The sequence below is a fragment of the Hemicordylus capensis genome, chromosome 8 (assembly GCF_027244095.1).
Source record: "Hemicordylus capensis ecotype Gifberg chromosome 8, rHemCap1.1.pri, whole genome shotgun sequence".
In the NCBI taxonomy this organism is placed as follows: domain Eukaryota; kingdom Metazoa; phylum Chordata; class Lepidosauria; order Squamata; family Cordylidae; genus Hemicordylus; species Hemicordylus capensis.
This window is the reverse complement of record NC_069664.1, coordinates 18,448,562-18,467,446: the sequence shown is the minus strand read 5'-3', so window position 1 is coordinate 18,467,446 and position 18,885 is coordinate 18,448,562. Positions and strand designations below refer to the sequence as shown.

The 18,885-nt window shown below is 45.6% G+C and overlaps 1 protein-coding gene across 6 annotated transcripts in view; it reads left to right on the top strand.

Annotated features, from left to right (window-relative positions):
• PKNOX2 (PBX/knotted 1 homeobox 2) overlaps positions 1-18,885 on the top strand; it is a 212,994-nt gene that overhangs the window by 145,315 nt on the left and 48,794 nt on the right. The gene's annotated exons all lie outside the window — the stretch shown is intronic.

Here is an 18,885-nt window from a genome sequence, read left to right as displayed (position 1 = left end):
GCAAGATTCTGGAGCAGGTCTTGTGGTATAGTGGCTAGAATATCAGACCCAGGACTGGAGAGGTTCAAAGCCTCACTCAGACATGAATTGTCATTGGGTAATCATGGGCCAGTCACTATCTCTGACTCACCTAAAGACTCACCTGAGCTCCTTGAAGGGAAGATGGAATAAAAATATAATAAATAAATACTAAAATGTACCATTCGGGGTCCTAAAAAAATACTGCAGTTACCAATGGTTACGATGGTCTCTGATAGCTAGTGCCTGCCTGATTTGCATAATTAGTGCATAGTTATCTCTCATAGGTACTCATTATGCAAATCCATGTATTGTGATTGGCCAGCCCCATTATTACCCAAATCGAGCATGTAGCTTATAATGTTGTTACGGCTCAGTAACCACACTGTGAATATGCTGATAATCCTTCTAACGGACTAGTATAATCCCTGCTTCTTGACTGGTTTCTGTATCTTCAGGATCTGACAGCCAAATTGCCACCTCAGCTTCTGAGCCCCTTTGGGGGTGGGGGGTCTAAAGTAAGTCTTAAATGGACTTAAATGGAGGGGAAGAAATACAAAGAAGGAAACTTGTGGAATATTGGAACTGACTGTATGAACCCAAATGTGCCATTCTTTTTGCCCTGGGTCCCTGGGTAACCTTTGAGCTCTCTCCCCCCAAAAGGGGGTGGTCTTATATTTGGTCAGATGAATCCATTCTCCATTCATCAGTGTATCTCATCACAGTTGTTAAATCAGGTAACTGAGCAAAGAGGCACCGTTTAAAAATGGTGATTCTCTTTATTCAGCAGGGGGAGAGCAACTGGCCCTATCCATCCCCAGTACAGCATCCCTCCAGTGGCTTTTGCTGGTGTCTATCCTTTTTAGATTGTGAGCCCTTTGGGGACAGGGAACCATTCTGTCTATCTATCTATCTATCTATCTATCTATCTATCTATCTATCTATCTATCCATCCATCCATCCATCCATCCATCCATCCATCCATGTAAATCGCTTTGGGGGCTTTTGTTGAAAAGAGGTATATAAATATTTGCCGTATTCGTATTTTTCAAAGTGGAGTGCAACGGGAGTGGTGCCAATGGCAGCTTTCCTCCTGGGGCAAATAGCAGTCGGAGGTGGGATCACTGAATTTTAGAGCTGGAAGGGACCTCGAGAGTCTTCTCATCCAACCCTCTGCTCACTTAAGGAAACTGCTACAGTGTTTGTTTTATTGCATTTCTGTACCAACAAAATTCACATCTCAAGGTGGTTTGCACAAATTAAAATACAAGACACAAAAATCTCCAAGATGGCCATTCATCCTCTTCTTGAAAACCTCCAGCAAAGGAGAGCTCACCTAAGAGCTAACTGTTCCACTGTCCAACAACTCTTACAGTTAGACCTGGGTTGAGACTGTGGTAGGAACGAAGAGTTAAATCTCCTCTTCCCTGCATTTGATCAGCACCTCCTTTTTTCAGGAAACAAAAAACAAGCACACCAGTGCCAGTGGTGTGCTTAACATAACATAGGTTTTGGTCCTACATAGGCACATAGGAACACAGGAGACTGCCATATACTGAGTCAGACCATTGGTCTATCTAGCTCAGTATTGTCTTCACAGACTGGCAGCAGCTTCTCCAAGGTTGCAGGCAGGAATCTCTCTCAGCCCTAGCTTGGAGATACTGCCAGGGAGGGAACTTGAAGCCTTCTGCTCTTCCCAGAGCGGCTTCATCCTCTGAGGGGGAATATCTTGCAGTGCTCACACATCTAGTCTCCCATTCAGATGCAACCAGGGCAGACCCTGCTTAGCTATGGGGACAAGTCATGCTTGCTACCGCAAGACCAGCTCTCCTCTCCTACCAGCTACCATTGACAGTACTTCCAGATGGCACGTTTTGTCCAGAATGGTCACTTCTTGTTCACTCACTCTATGGGAAGTTCACATGATGTCGTCATCCATCCATTTTCAACCTGTACTTTCTCTGGCTTTAAATCGTTATGGCTGTTATCAGAGAAAATCTGGCTGTTTTAAAAGAACAGCAGCAATATGTTCTCAAAAACTGTAGACTGCTGTTGGTGCTACTGTTCCTTTTTGGGGAGTACAGGAGAGATATGCGCATATCGGTGGTATAGAACTACTACTATTAGAAATATTTATATCATATTTATATATAGAAAAATAAATAATACGCAAACTAGCTGAGCCGGGCGCAGAGCATCTGTGCCACTGGCCAGCCCATTCACCACCGCTGCCTTTTTCTGCCCGCCGGCCCGCCCATCTTTCTGGCCAGCCATTTGGCCTGCTTCTCCCCCCGCCCACTTCTTGACCCCCCCCCACTTTCTGGTGGGCTGGTCAGCCGGCTTCTTCTCCTCCCCCCTTCTACCTCCCCCCGCCCGATGCTTTCTGGCTGGCAGGCCAACCAGAAAGCCAGCCTACCACCTCCTCATCAACTTGAGAACATTCATCATCAACTTCTCAAGATCATCAACTTGAGAACATTCATGTGAACTATGAAACAGGGGCAGATGCACAGTTCATGTGCAGCTGGGCCCTGCAAACTCTCCCATCCAATTAGATATTTTCCCTCCAGTGTTTGATGTGGATCTGCACACAGCAACTTCGACCCACAGACCTTTATTTGAGCAAGCTTCTCTGTTGGAGAGACCTGTGTTTATTTCTGGAGCACTTCAGTAGCAGCAAGATCGTTGTGTCTGTGGCAAGCCGGCTGCATGAGAAGGAATACTTCTAGACCTTTGACTGGTGGCAAGAGGTGAGTAACACATTTCGTGAAACAAGAACATGGACAATTTGAAGAGTGTCTGGCTGCAATTTCATCATTATTCGCTGTCCTTTGCATGCCATTGATACAGGATTTGTGTTTGTTCCTTTTCTAGGCTACTGTGGTGTGGAGATTGCCTCGGAAGGTGTTAACGTTGCAGGGGTTCAGAAGGGGTTAAACGTCCGGCTCTTTCCTTTGTCCAGCCTTCCTCCCCAGGAGTTTCTCTGCTGAGTTAACTGGCTTGTTGCAATCACCTTCTGCTATTTTTGCACAGCTTATATTAAAGTTCAGTCTTCTTATTTCAGCATTCTGTGTTATTTATCCAAGGGATTCAGTGTCAAAGTTAAAGCCATGCCAATGAATTCGGCAGCACTGCAGAGGGCTGTTGTCTTCCAGTGAGGCTGGCTGAGTCCCGATTCTGCCATCTCCTGATTTCAGCTTCTTTTTTCTGAAGTAGCACTGCCTGGCCTCCATCCTTGGCCATATCATTTCATGCAGGGCATGAGGGTCAGGGTGGCTGATGAAGCTGCCTCATACTGAATCAGACCACTGATCTATCAAGCCCTGATGGGCAGTAACTCTCTAAAGTCTCAGAGGGGCAAGAGGCTTTTTACAGCTCGGATACGTTGGTGCTCCAACTGGAGATGCCAACGAGAGGACTTGCAACCCACCATTCAAAGCGCATGCTCTGTCGCTGAGCTGGGGTGCCTCCCCAGTGGAAAAGTAGGCTCTCTTGAGCAATTTTCCTTAGCAGTTTCGTAAAGAGGGAGCACTCAGAGCACACATGTACCGATGTTCAGCCCCTGAGGCCCTGCATGTTGCTGCCCCTTGTGGCAGACTCCGGGGCTTCTGAAACCCTGGGCAAGCTTTGCCCCCATGGGATCATTCATTGGACTTCCCCTGTAGCAGGAAGTATAAGTGGGTTCTTGGCTGAGGCAGGCCTTGTCTCAGTATCAAGTAGGGTTGCCATATTCAAGCGTCCCAAATCCGGGTGCCATAATTTGCACATTATGCAAATTATGCAGCAACTAGTTTGCATTCTATTTATTTATTTATTTGGCAGATTTGTATATTTTCCCCCTCCTTCGCCGCCGTCCCATGTGATCAGATCCAGAGTAAAATTCGGGCAATCCATGTAAATCTGAGTGGAATTTAGCAGCCGGATGGAGGAGCCAAGATTCGGGGGCTACTCTAAATTCCGGGGGACATGGCAACCCTAGTATCAAGGTCCTCTTGTGCTGTTGTATTTGCCTTGCTACATCTCCTGACCATCTGCTCAGTGTGATCCTTGGCTTGTCCCTGACTCCTGGCTCCTGGCTCCTTTTCTGCACCCCGGCTCTTTACTGCTACTTTGCTTGACCTCTGGTCTGGTGCTGTCTCTTGGCTCCCATCTTGACTCTCTGGCTCCTGACTGTTGACCTGGCTTGACCTCTGCTGTATTCCTGGATCTCAGCTCCTGACTTGACTCTCTGGCTCCTGACCAGTGTTCCCTCTAACAGGGATTCCCAGATGTTGTTGACTATGACTCCCATAATCCCCAAGCAAAAGTCATTGCAGCTGGGGATTCTGGGAGTTGTAGTCAACAACATCTGGGAATCCCTGTTAGAGGGAACACTGCTGCTGACTGTCTACCTGAGGTGACCCTGGCATGCTCCTGATGCTCACAGTCCCAGCTTCAGACTCACGCCCCCTAATGACCAGCTTCACAGAGTGATTATAAGGATTATAGCAGGGCTTATCAAACGTGCCTCCCCAGATGTAGTTGCACCACAACTCCCAGCATGGGGATGGGGGGGGAATGCTCTCTCTCTCTCAGGACTCATGCAAACCACAGGTGCGGAGGCGGCACCACCATTGAGCAAACTGGTTCAAAGAACCCAGGCCACCGCCCTCTGGGGCCACAGCTCATGCCCTAGCCACACCCCCTATGTCTGATGTCAGACGCAGGGGGCATAGCTTTGCTTGCAAACGAGGCCATGTGGCCCCATTTGCAAGCAAAATCCCTGGCCAGAGCTGCATTCGTAGCACAGCCAGAGCAGGTCTCCTTCCCTAAAAGGCAGGGAAAGTCTCTCCCAGGGGCAAGGCTTAACATCTGATGTCAGACACGGGGGCGGGGCTAGGGGGCCGCTGATGGCCTCCCTCCACCCATGCACGGGTGCCACCATTACATGTGAACTCACCCCTGCCCCTTACTTTTTCCCTCCCCATATTAAATTATTACTTAAAATTCTTAGCTGAGCTATTAGATCTCTCTCTCTCTCTCTCTCTCTCTCTCTCTCTTTCTCTCTCTCTCTCTATATATACACACACACACCACACACACACCGAGTAAAAACCATTATGCTTCTCTATGACTTGTGAATTCCTTCAAGAGCAAAGGCACCTTAAAACTGTGACATTACCCACAGGATCTGAGTGATGTTATTTATCATTTTGTAAAACCATTGCAGAGCAGTTGGGTTCAGACTGCTTTAAATTGCACAAATAAGGGAGCTTAGCAAAATCCCCCAACAATTCCACTACTAAACTTTTCTTCTCCTTTTTTTTGAATCTACAGCTTAGAGGAGAAGCAAAATTAGCAATAAGCAGCTGTCCATCAAGAGATAATGATTTTTTTTTAAGCTTGCCTTGAGTAATTTCATTGGTCTCTCGGTAAACGCTGGCTATATAAGGAATATACTATTAGGGCAGCCTGGCAATATTCCACTCTTTTAGGGCACACAGGATTTGCCTTGGGGTGAACATCCCTATGACAAGACCATCTCCCAGCTGCCTGCTTGTCCTCTCCCCACTGTCACCACAGAAGAGGAGAGCTGGTCTCATGGTAGCAGGCATGACTTGTGCCCTTAGCTAAGCAGGGTCCGCCCAGATTGCATATGCATGGGAGACTAGAAGTGTGAGCACTGCAAGAGATTCTCCTCAGGGGATGGAGCCGCTCTGGGAAGAGCATCGAGGTTCCAAATTCCCTCCCTGGCTTCTCCAAGATATTGCTGAGAGAGATTCCTGCCTGCAACCTTGGAGAAGCCACTGCCAGTCTGTGTAGACATTACTTAGCTAGATAGACCAATGATCCGACTCCGTATATGGCAACTTCCTATGTTCCTATCCAGGAGCTTCACCACGGGAAAACACTTTATTGTGCATACTCTCTGACCCAAGCAGGCCCAGCCCCAAAAGTCAGCCCCCAAAAGTAGGCCCAGCCCCAAACATTGGGCACTGGCTGAGGCCCACAGCCCAACAGAGGGTCCATGGCTGACCAGAGATGCAGGGAGGGGCATCTCCCATTTTCCAGTAGGAAATCTACCATCCTGCTAACTGAGCGAAGAGGCACCTTTTTCAAGTGCTGATTCTCTTATATTTAGCAAAGGGAGAGCAGCCCCAGCACCCTTCCAGCCCCTGCACAGCACCCCTCCAGTGGCTGTTGCTGGTGTCTACCCAGTGCTTTTGTTTGTAAGATTGTGAGTCCTCTGGGGACAGGGAACCATTTTATTTGTTTTTCTGTGTAAACCACTTTAGAAACTTTGAGTCGAAAGCAGTATGTAAATATTCGTAGTAGTAAATCTGTCCAGGGGCAGCAAAATAAGTGGACAGACTTTGCAAGAGGCAACAGCTAGGAGCCCAGTTCTGGCAGACAAGGATCAACAACAGATGATGTAGCTTAGAAACAGCTGGATCGGCTTCTGAAGCAGCATTTTTTAAAGTTGAGCTAGGCAGATGGTTCACTGCTAGACCAAGCAGAGAGAAGCAAGTGGCAGTGCTCACATTATTGGAGAATTAGTAAATGTAAAGTGTGCCATCGAGTCGGTGTTGATTCCTGGCGACCACAGAGCCCTGTGCTTGTCTTTGGTAGAATACAGGAGGGGATTGCCATTGCCATCTCCCACGCAGTATGAGATGATGCCTTTCAGCATGTTTCTGTATCGCTGCTGCCCAGTATAGGTACCAGCAGGGATTCAAACAGGCAACCTCTGGCTTTCTAATCAAGTCATTTCCCTGCTGTGCTATTAGGTGGCTTTTTGGAGAATAAGTAGGTCATTTTAATAGGTCGTTTAAAGAAAAAGAAATCCAAAAGCCCAGCTTTACCATGTACCCCATAGCCTTCTCAAAACAGGACCCAAGGAAACGGTAGCTAGCAGGAGCTTGAGAAATGGGAGGTCACCCTTAGGCCTCTGCAATGCTGTGGGAGCCTCCGGGGAGCTTCGATGTGAGAGGTGCCGAAGAGAGCTGAACACGCTTCCTTCTTTTAGACCTAGCAGCATCTTTTAGGAAAAGACTTAACAACAAACTCAAACATACATGTTCGCAGAGGCACTCTAAGCCCTGGACCTTGGGGACCCGGTCCGGTCCTCCAAGGTCCGGCGGAGAGGGCTCCAAATGGGGGGCTGAGCGGATGGGCAGTCTGGGCACCCAAATTGCCTAGCTGCGCCCCTGCATGTTCGCATAAAAAGATTAAAAATCAGCTTCAATGTATGTATTCAATAATATATTCATTCAAAAAAAATGATGCATTTGGACATACAGGTATACATTCCATGCTTACAAGGTGATAGGAGACCTGGCCTTGTGGTAACAAGCATGAATGGTCCCCTTTGCTAAGCAGGGTCCACCTTGGCTTGCATATGAATGGGAGACTACATTTGAGCATTGTAAGCTATTCCCCAGAGGGGATGGGCTGCTCTAGGAAGAGCATCTGCATGTTTGTATGCAGAAGGTTCCGAGGTCCCTTCCTGGCAGCATCTCCAAGATAGGGGTGAGAGAGACTCCTTCCTGCAACCTCGGAGAAGCCACTGCCAGTCTGTGTAGACAGTACTGAGCTAGATGGACCTATGGCCTGACTCAGTATATGGCAGCTCCTTATGTTCCTAACATACCCCACCCCCAAGAAATTCTGAAATATAAAAAAGTAATAAACACAATAATAAACACTATATTTATTTCCTCCAATGACAAAAATTAAAACTACAAAATTGTCCAGAAAAATCATTCACCTCCCTCTTGGTAATTGCACTGCTGCTCTAGAGTAATTGCAAAGAGTAATTGCAAGCCTTACTCTTTTCAAATCCCTTATTTACCAATTCCATTTTTAAAGGGCCGAGATGGGTACCTTGGGTGGTATGTACTCATGGGAACCAAACAGGGGAGTAAGAGAGGAGGAGGAGGAGGAGGAGGAGACCAGGCAAGTGAAGGACAAGCACCCTCTGCATGGTGGGTTTCCCCACCGCATCCTTTAATCACAGCCTCAGTTCATGGTGCTTATAATACATGTACATTTTAGGAAAATAAAGGGGGAAGTTTTACAAGTAATACGTCCTTCCTTCCCAGATACTTTCTCCCGGCCCTCAGCCACAGGTCCCCGCCCTTCTGCTCAAACCAATGGGCTCAAATCAGTTCTGAATGATTGGCCAATCATTCCAGTCAGTGATCTGCCAGTTTCTCCTTCTCGGTGTACCATGCACTGTAGATTATAAGTGCAAGCATTTCCTGCCACCAAAAAAACTGTTTCCTTTTTCCTGCCCAGAATTTGCCCTAATTAGCAGTATCTCTCTTTGTCCAGACAACTTGAGGGCAAAGAAAGGGGGAAGAGAAAGAAGTCCGTGATTGGTGATGCCTAGAATTAATGGGAGCCACCTAATGCCACAGCGGGGAAGCAACTTGCCTAGGGAGCCAGATGTTGATGGTTCGAATGATGAATGAGATGAAAAATGAATGAAGGAAACGGTGCAGGGTTTGGTTATGAAGGACAGCTGCTTCATCCTTGCCTGCCTGCCTCCTTAACCCAGCTTTCAGGAGTCCTTGTAGAAGATAAATCCCAACTTTGACTGATGTCATATACCCATCCCATCTTGTCTCTCTTGACTTTGACGGGTGTTGCTTGACAAATTGACGTCATAAAATAAGATGCTGATAGTGTTCCTACAGCTATTTAGGGGCCATCTTTCATTCTTCTTTTGGGCTTCTGCCGTATGTAAAATGTTGGTCAATCTTCAGCAGTAACCAAGTATCTCATGAGCAAGGCATTTCCCCACAACGGATACATATTCAGTGTTCTCTTATGTGCCCTCAGTGTTACTCTTGGGGAAAGTGAATGAGAGGTCATCGGAACTGTTCAGAATTCTCAGGGCTTCTTTTAACCTGTGCAGAATTCTCAGGTCCCATCAAAGCATGAGAATCTCTCTCTCTCGGGTTTTAAAATAAAATAAACTTCATAGAAGAAAAGCCTTGAAACACCGGCTGCAGTCTGTAGCATCTGCCAGAGATGTGGGATTTGGGCAGTATGTAATGCTAAATACATACTGCTAACGGAGCGAAGAGGCACCTTTTAAAAGTGGTGATTTTTTTTATTGAGCAGGCCCTCTCCGACCCCAGCACCGCACCCCTCCAGTGGCTGTTGCTGATGTTAATGCAGGGACCATCTTTATTTATATGTTTATTTTTATTTATCTGTGTAAGCCACTTTGGGAACTTTTGTTGAAAAGCAGTATATAAATATTTGTTGTAGTAGTAGTAAATAAATAAACAAAAATTAAAGCTCCAGTAGTGAACAGATGATAAAAAATACCTAGAACATCCTACTGCCACCACTCAAGTCTGCCAAACTAATCTCTTTGGTAATGGTGTAAACATTAGAGCTGCTGCAAAGCAAGGAATCTACTTCAGATTGCTTCCACATGGTTGGCTGTCATCCTTTTTGTGTGTAGTGCCATCCTTGCATCTCAGGTGGTTTTCTCCAAGCTGCCATGAACATATATTTTTTTTTAAACTAAATCTTCAGGTGGATTGGGGGGGGGGGGAATCTAACCACAAACAGCTCTCAGCATGGTGATTTTAGGGGCCTTTCTGACATGGGGACCACTTTGGAGAAAGACTATAGTTCATCCATAGCTTCGATGCTGAAGGTCCCAGGTTCAATCCCTGACAACATCTCCAAGGAGAGCTGGGAAAGACTCCTGTCTGAAACCTTGGAGGACATCTGCCAGTCAGTGTATTACTACGAAGCAAGCCAGAGGTTGCCAGTTCGAATACCCACTGGTATGTTTCCCAGACTATGATATCTGATATAAAGCTTCCGACCCTTTTGTCTTCTCTTACTCTCAGCAACGTTTGGTTCTTCCTGTGTTCTTCCAGATAAAGAGTATATGAACAGAGGCACTCTTACCCCTGGACTTCCAGGCCAAAGTCTAGGTCCTCCACTGCCCCTGGGGCCACTCCAAATCCTCTTTAATCTGTCCCAGATGTTGTGGTCGCCCAGTGGAGCATGATGATGCTTAAGTTGCAGGGAAAGGCGGGCTTCCAAAGGCCTTTAGGTCCAGGCTCCAAAATTACCCAGGTGTATCTCTGCATATGAGCACCAGCCCTGTGGGAACAGGCGAAGGCCTATCTAGTCCCAGGATGATGGGACTAAATGGTCCGATCCAGAAGGGCTCTTCTTAATGTGCTAACTTTGTGCAGATGATGACAAATAATGATGGCGTATTGTTATTTCTAACTTTCATGGGTTCTTTTCTTCCTGCTGCTTGTCTCAGAGTGGGACTCCTACAAGGAATAGCTCTCTCTGGCACATGCAATGTAACCCCCAAATATCTTTCCCCCCCAAAGTTTGTTTGTTGTATCTACATGATTTTAATGCTACTAATCCTATGTAAATTGTCCACCACTGCTGACGGCAAAGAGGAGATGAAAAGGCCAGCGACATTAACCATCATTAGAATAAGAATCATGTATTCCTCACAGGCGAGATGCACATAATTAGAAATTAGAAAAAGGTCAGATCTCGCCATTATCAACTCAATCAGCTGCTGAGTGCCACACAGTCAATTAATTCAGCATCTGTATTTTTTACAACCCTGCGCACGTATTCCATCGGACTGTAACTCTTTATCCGGACAGATATACTGCTCAGCGAAGCAGGGACATAAAATGAGAGACCCCAAGCAAATGAGCTGAGATAATTGAGAGATTTATTTTACATACATATACACACACATATATATGTATATGTCAGGTCTTCTTGCCTTTGCCCTTGAATGCTGACTTTCAAGAAGGCAGTTGTTGGACAGATGCGCAGAGCTGACAGAATAATGCTGAGAACCTCTATTTTATGTTGCATATTAATATTTATTGCATTTTATCCTGCATCCTTCCTCCAAGGAGCTCAGAGAGGCACAGATGACACCACCACCCCCCATTTTATTCTCACCAACAGCCCTGTGAGGTAGGCTAGGCTGAGAGAGAGTGAGGGTCCCAAGGTGAGCTTTCTGACTGGGTGGGGATTTGAACCCAGGTCTCCTTGTCAGGGGCAACTCTAGGACAACTAGTTTCTCAGAGTAAAGGGGTGGCAAAGACTGTTGTTGGCGGAGTGAAGATTTTACTATACATTACAGAAGTAAGGAAGTTAATGCTAGTTTATTTATCTTATTAAGGAAGCTTGCTTGACATTTACAATATTCTGGAATGGGCCAGATTCCTCTTAGAAAATACTATCTTTGGATTAGGCCAAACCTTCCAGGCTGCTTTCCAGGCTAGTTTTCTTTTCCTGTCCAAGACCATGTGGCAGAAAAGACTGGGATGGGGAGAAAAGTCAGTTCCAGGTCAGAAAAAAAATTCAGGGGCCCTGCAGTGCACAACCACATACTTGTGCTCATTCAACCCAGTTCCTGGCCTGGAAGGAAGTGAAGGGGTTGGCCTGGCTTCTGGGAGGCTGGAGGAGTCTTCTATCTACCTGGCTGCACTGGCTTCTACTGCACGTTCTGGGGTAGAGCAGAGGAGTGAATGAATGAGGCTTCTTTACACAACAGAGGGCCTTGAAAATAATCAATTCAGGTTTTAGTTTCATAATATAGTTTGATATATTGATGACATTTTGCTGTAAAGTTCAAGTCTGATGGATAGGGGACGAAAGGGGGAATGGGAAATATTTGGGGGGACTGCCTGCTACTCCTCACTACCCCTTGGAATTCTCCCTGCTATCCCCACAGTCTATGCATGAAGCCTCAGTAGCTGTCATTTAGTTTGTTCATCTCTAACAAAAGGCCTATCGAGTTTGATGAAGAAGGGATAGGAATTATCCCTTCTCCACGACCCAAGAGCTGCCTTTGGAAGTGAGGGTGACCACCTCACTAATGGCTAGGCCACTCAGTAGGGGTGTGCATTAAACCAGCTGGCCTGGTTCGGTTCGAGTCCGAACCAGACTCGAACTGGGCCGGGCCAGTTCGGTTCCCCCCTCCTTCGAACTCCTCCAGCTTGGTTTGGCTTAGGGTGTGTGTGTTGCAATTATTTATTTATTTTCAAATGTACTTGCCCCCTTTGGGGGGCCTCTCTGAGGCCACATGGGGTCTCCCCCTCCTCCCACTGGCCTCCGTTATGCCTTAAATTGCCCAGTTCAGGCAGCCTTGGGTCATTTCCAGACAATGGCCCCTGCATGGTCATGACCCGGCCATGCAGAGGCCCAATTGCACATGCGTGGCAGCCTCCAAAATGGCCACCACGATGGGGGAAAGGCCCAGAGAAGGCCAAAGACCAAACCAAGGCAATTTAAGGCATAACTGAGGCCGGCGGGGGGGAGGGAACCTCTGGGGACACCCCATCCCCCATGGCCTTGGAGAAGCTTCCCCAGAGGGGGTAAGTTTTTTTAAAAAAATAATATATATAATTTAAATATTTTTTAAATGGTGGTGGTGGTCCAATGTTGAGCTGAACCGGGAAGGGGGGCAGTTTGAGCTCAACATCGAGCTGTCAAACCAGTCCGTTTCACTCTTGAGCCTGTTTGCACATCCCTACCACTCAGTATGAGGGATGGTATTTGTTGTTAACTGCCTTGGGTTAAAAGAAATAGGTGGCTTTTAAATGTACAAAATAAATGAATGTGGGGGGGAAGCAAAGAGATCATTTGGGGACACCATCAGGATGAGAGTCCCTGCCTTTAGTGGCTCCGTAAAAAAAAAGAAGAAGCCTGCTTTTATCTACATCTACCTCATCCCAGGTTCTGTGTGTCTTGGTCTCACCAAAACATTGCAGAATGTTGGATAAGCAAGGCAGAATGGTGGGAACTGGCTTAGATAGAATAAATGAATGTTGAGAACTGGCTTAGGATGGATGGATGGATCTGATTTTGATGACTGTTTTAATAGTTTTCAATTGTTTTAACTGTTTCAGTTAGTTGTTTTGATATTTTAATGGTTTCTTTTATTTTGTAAACCACCTAGAGAGAGATTATATTCATTCATTCATTCAGCTTATATCCCACTCTTTCTTCAAGGAGCCCAGAGCAGTGTACATGGTTATGCTTATCCTCACAACAACCCTGTGGGGTAGGTTCGGCTGAGAGTGGTGGGATTGGCCCAGAGCCATCCAGTGAGTTCCATGGCTGAATGAGGAACTGCCTGTCTGTCTACCATGTTGAGGTTCTGTGACAAAATGGGGGAGGCAATGTGACGCATTGCCACTAACTGCTCAGCTCTCCCTGACGAATGATCAACCAACAGGGAGCGCGACCCTCGGGTGGGGAGAGAGAGGTGGGGGTGCACCTTTGGCAGCACCCCCCTGGCACAGTCGTAGGATGAACCACTGCTGGCATGCACACACAGACAGCTTGATGTCATTGTGGTTTAGTGATGCTGAACTTGTGGTCACACTGGAATATCCAGTGCAGTCGGCGGTCTAACTGGCTTTAAAAGGGGCTTAGACAAATTCATGGAGGCTACTAGTCTGGTGGCTATAGGCCACCTCCAGCCTCAGAGGCAGGATGCCTCTCAATACCAGTTGCAGGGGAGCGACAGCAAGAGAGAGGGCATGCCCTCACCCTCTTGCTTGTGGGCTTCCCAGAGGCATCTGTTGGGCCACTGTGTGAAACAGGATGCTGGGCTAGATAGGCCTTGGGCCTGATCCAGCAGGGCTGTTCTCCTGTTATGTTCTTATGTTCTGGGCTGGCCTCTCTTCCTTGGGAGAAGCCGCTTGAAGGTCCCACGACGGCCCCCACTTCCTACCAGTCACCAGACCTCACATATACGCCCCTTCCCCGCTCCCAGCACTTAAAATGATGTTGTGTGAGCAGTGCTCCTCCTGTTTCCTGGATGTGCCTGTCCACATAAGCTCCCTTCCATCCTCTTTCCATAAAAACGACAAGGAACAATGGCACACAGAAGTGTCTCAGCAGTTCGCATGCAAGGAGCTACAGCTCTGTCAGTCTCTCGGGGATAGAGGGGGACGGCAGCGGCGGTGGTGGTGGTATCATTGCTTTAATCTCAGGAATTCTCTAGAGTGGGCGGGATTTGTCCCCAACTTGCCCCTGGCTAGCTATGCTTCTGATTAACCTTTTTTTCTTGGTGTGTTTATAAACTATCCCTCCATCTGTGCCCTTTTCTCCTGCCTTCCTGCCGTCTTTGTGATTCAGTTAGGAGAGCCTTCACCGTGCATTAGGAGAGAGAAATGCTTCTGTATCTTCAGGTCCTCCTCCTTCGCATCTCATTCCTTTCCAGGGCTGTTTGTATCGCACACATCGGATGGCAGAGAGCAAAAATAGGCCTTCAACTTGTGCCAAGTACCCACAGGCTCCTTCCCTAATAGATCACCACAAGCTACACACTGGGATAGGGGGCAAAACCTGAGGTAATTTGCATAGTCATCCTACCCATGAGTAGCCTGTGACTAATAGTTTGTAAAGGTGGCCACTAAAATTAGCAAGTTGAAAAAGTGCTTTGAAATTTAAAGACTCTTTTGTTACATAAAACCCTGATTTATTGCCCTGCAGTGTATAGCTGGGATTTTATATATTATTCAAGATTTCAAGCCAGAGCTGTAAAACGTAAGGCCTCAGTTCCATGCATGGAATGTTTTATGTGTAAATTTTTTAACATTTATGGGGTATATTTTACTGAGGCCAAGTCTTTGCTCAAGGGAGAGCTTACAGGCATGTTTCCACTCTCCAGTCTTGTTAGGACAAGTGGCCAGCTGAGAATAATCAGGCACGCTTTTACGTGGAATATTTACGGCTTGGATCCCAGAAGCGCTCCGAGAATGAAACATCGAGTCTTGCAAGGGGTGCTTCTGGCTGCTTAGCCTCTTTTCAGGGGCTCTCAAACTTGGGTCCCCAGATTATGTTGGACTACAACACCCATCATTCCCAGCCAGAGTGGTGGAAGAGAAGTTGCAGTCCAGCAACATCTTGGGACCCAAGTTTGAAAAGCCCTGGTTAACCTGTTTTAGGTGATGGCAGCTTCCATTGTGGGATATTTTTAGCCCTATTCACATGGTATGTTCAGTGCTTGTACAATAGTGTACAGTATATCCAGGTACAGTTAGTCACATGTTATCTTGAATGCAGGTAGAGCAGTACACTATCTGTACCATGCATTTGGGGCCTCTACCTTGGTTCACTTTCTAAATGAACACAGGTAGAATCATTCACACAAACACATGTATGAGTGCAGACATCTCTCGTACCACATGCCTGAACTGGGTTCTGTGTACAGTCTACACAAGTGCAGATCTGTACACAGGCACTGTTGTTTACACAGATACAGCAGTACACTCTTTATCTGTACCATGCATTTGAGGGATCTTTACTCAGGTTCCCTTTTAAAATGAATGCAGGTACATTCACACAAAAACATCTGAACGCAGAAACAGCATAATGTCTGATTAGGATATTGATGTAGTGTACAGAGGTGGGGCAGGGAGAAAGGTCTGGTGGGTGAGCTTAATTTTGAAGCTCATTGAGTTGGTTAATGTGGGCAACAGGGAACGTCTATGAATACTGCTGTGGTGTACCATGTCCTGACATAAGAGCATGTTGCAAGACATTGTTGGTGGCTGTTCTACACTGATGGGATTCATTTCCCCAGGACGTTTGCCAAACCCTGAGTATCCTCTGTGATGTTTCCCTTCAAGTTTTTGTGAGGTTTATTGTCGTCCTTGTTCTGTGTTGCCCGGGATGCAGGACAGGCTGACGGCTAGATTAAAAACAACATCATCAGTATAGGCTAGTTTTAGCTCAGAAACAATACAGATGTAGTGTTTGCAGAAAAAACAAAAAGCAAATGTAACGCTTTTTAAAAATGGGTCATTTTCTGTGTATGTGTGTGCGCGCACACACAAGCGCGCACAAATTGGGAGGCTGTTGGCATTCACCTGTAAATGTCGACAATCCCTGTGCAGTGGTGACATTCATTAGAAAAACCTAAAACACTCATATCAACAACCTCTCATTTCCACCATTCGTAATAACACATGTCTTACATTATTACTGTGCTGTTAGTCTATAAATTTGTTTTTCTTACTTTAAATTTTCTCTGCGATGGAGAATGTTGAATGGGGGGGGGGTGTAATCTTTTGCTCTACTATTTAGCCAGGTGTTTAGTTTACTGCTTTGGTGCAGCCTGTGCTATATTGCCTTCTAAATAGAAGCAGTGCAGGCTGCAATACCAAGGAATAAAGTTCTGTAATCACAGACGGTGGGATGGTTCAGATGTCACACGGCACCTCTGTCAGAGTCAGGATCTGCACAATGTCCTTGAGTCTCGGGGACACACACTCCTCCCTCCCATTCTGACACAAGTGTCTCCTATCTAGGTTAAAATAAACCGGTATTGGTTGTGTTGTCCAGACCAGGGATTCTCAATGTTGGGTCCCCAGATGTTATTGGACTTCAGCTCCCATAATCCCCAACCATAGGACCCTGGTGCTGGGAATTAGGGAGTTGAAGTCCAATAACATCTGGAGACCCAACTTTGAGAATCCCTGGTCTAGACCCACCAATTTCTTCCTCCTCTTCCTCTACTACTACTACTACACATATGCATATACCACTTTTCAACCAAAGTTTTCAAAGCTGTTTACACAGAAAAATAAACGTAAATGAAATGGTTCCCTCTCCCCAAAGGGATCACAGTCTTAAAAACAAAAACATAAAGTAGACACCAGCAACAGCCACTGGAGGGGTGTGACGCTGGGGTTGGATAGGGCCAGTTGCTCTCCCCCTGCTAAATATAAGAGAATTGCCACTTGGAAAAGATGCCTCTTTGCTTAGTTAGCATTCTAGCCTATTTGCTTCAAATAATCCAAGATCTATGTCTCATTCCAACATGATCTGCATGTTAGGCTTATTGCGCCTCTTCTACATAGATATCCAAAAAGTTCTGATGACTTTTATGTAACATTCCTTTTTTCCCCTTCTGATCAATGTACTGATATATCCTATCAAGCAGCTAAATTTTGTGTATCCCTGGGTAAAATCCAGAAATGAATGATGTGTTAGGAATGGTTAATTAGACCATTGTTGTGGAAATTATTTTATTTTATTTTTAATTGAGGTTTGGTATATTATATTTTAGGTTTTGATTAATGGATTAAATGATTTTTGGCTGGCTTTGATTCTTGTATTTATTACATCTTGTATTTTGCTGGTCTTGAACTGTAATAAACTACAATTACAATTAACTCTTTCCAAACCTTGGGTCCAGATCTCAGGTTATATGAAGCAAGTAGGCTATAATAAGCCAAGATTAGTTGATTCAGATGACACAACCAATCTCAGTTTATTTTAACCTAGATAGGAAGTAGGTGGTCATGCAGGGATGGGAAGGGGGTGCATGTGTTCCCAAGACACAGGGACACTGCACAGATCCTGGATCTATCTGGGGTTCTGTGTGACATCTGAAGCAGCATTGTGTCTCATAATGCACAAGCAATTTCCTCAGTATCCGAGTTCTTTTTGTCTGTGCATACAAATTGCAGGAATGTTTTGAGACTTAGGACACTAAGGCCGGTAGAGCATACCCTAACCCCTGCTAACTGGACAAAGAGGAATCTTTTAAAAGTGGTGATTCTCTTTATTTAGCAGGGGGAGAGTAACTGGCCCTATCCATCCCCAGCACAGCATCCCTCCAGTGGCTGATGCTGGTGTCTATCTCATGCTTCTTATCTATCTATCTATCTATCTATCTATCTATCTATCTATCTATCAAATTTGTACACCACCCCAAACTTTCGTCTCTGAGCGGTTAACAGCATAAAACAAGTTAAAAACATATACAAAAACTAAAAACAATTTAAAAATAAACCAGAAATTAAAACCTAAAAATTTAGGAAGCTGAGAAAGCTTGGGGGAAAATATGGGTTTTCAAGGGTTTTTTTGAAAATTGCCAGAGATGGGGAGGATTGTATCTCAGCAGGGAGCGCATTCCACAATCTTGGGGCAGCGACGAAGAAGGCCCATCTCTGTGTAGCCACCAAACAAGTTGACGGTAACTGGAGATGGACTTCTTCCAATGACCGCAATGGGTGGTGGGGCTCGTAGTGAAGAAGACGCTCTCTTAAATACCTAGGGCCTAAGCCGTTTAGGGCTTTATAAGAATGTGAGCCCTTTGTGGACAGCAGGGACCATCGTTATTTAGATATTTATTTTTATTTCTCTGTGTAAACCGCTTTGGGAACTTTTGTTGACGAGATTATGAGCCCTTTGGAGACAGGGATCAATCTTTATTTATTTGTTTGTTATTTCTCTGTGTAAACCACTTTGGAAATGTTTGTTGAAAAGCGGTATATAAATATTTGTTGTTGTTTGCTGTAGAAAATAAGAGAGTACTTAAACTGAGCTGACTGTTTTTCTACCATGCTATCTTCTAACTCACTGCAAAATTATGCAACCTTTGTACATTTTGTGGCCAGGTTGTCATGGAGAGAATATGCATATGTGCTTCATTTGCATAATTTAGATTCAGAAGTCCATTGCCTTATCAAGGATGGTTGTGCCAGTGTGCCAGATCTGCAATAGCAAACAATAATTGTCAGTGGGGCAGGTGTGTGCCAGGATTGGGATCTAATTTGCGACAGAATCCTAAATAGTTGGCACTGTCCAATAATTTAATCATCTCATCGTTATTGCGAGCTTTTCTTTCAGTTATTACAAGGGTTCTCAAACGTGGGTCAACCCCCATAATTGCCAGCCACAGGACATTGTGGCTGAGGTTTATCAGAGTTGAATTCCAATAACATATGGGGAGGATCCAAGTGTGAGAACCCCTGGTATAGATTATATTTTTGAATGTGATGCTGAATCACCATTGTTTTGTGGACACTGGACTGACCTCCTCTCTTTGTCTAATTCTTCCCA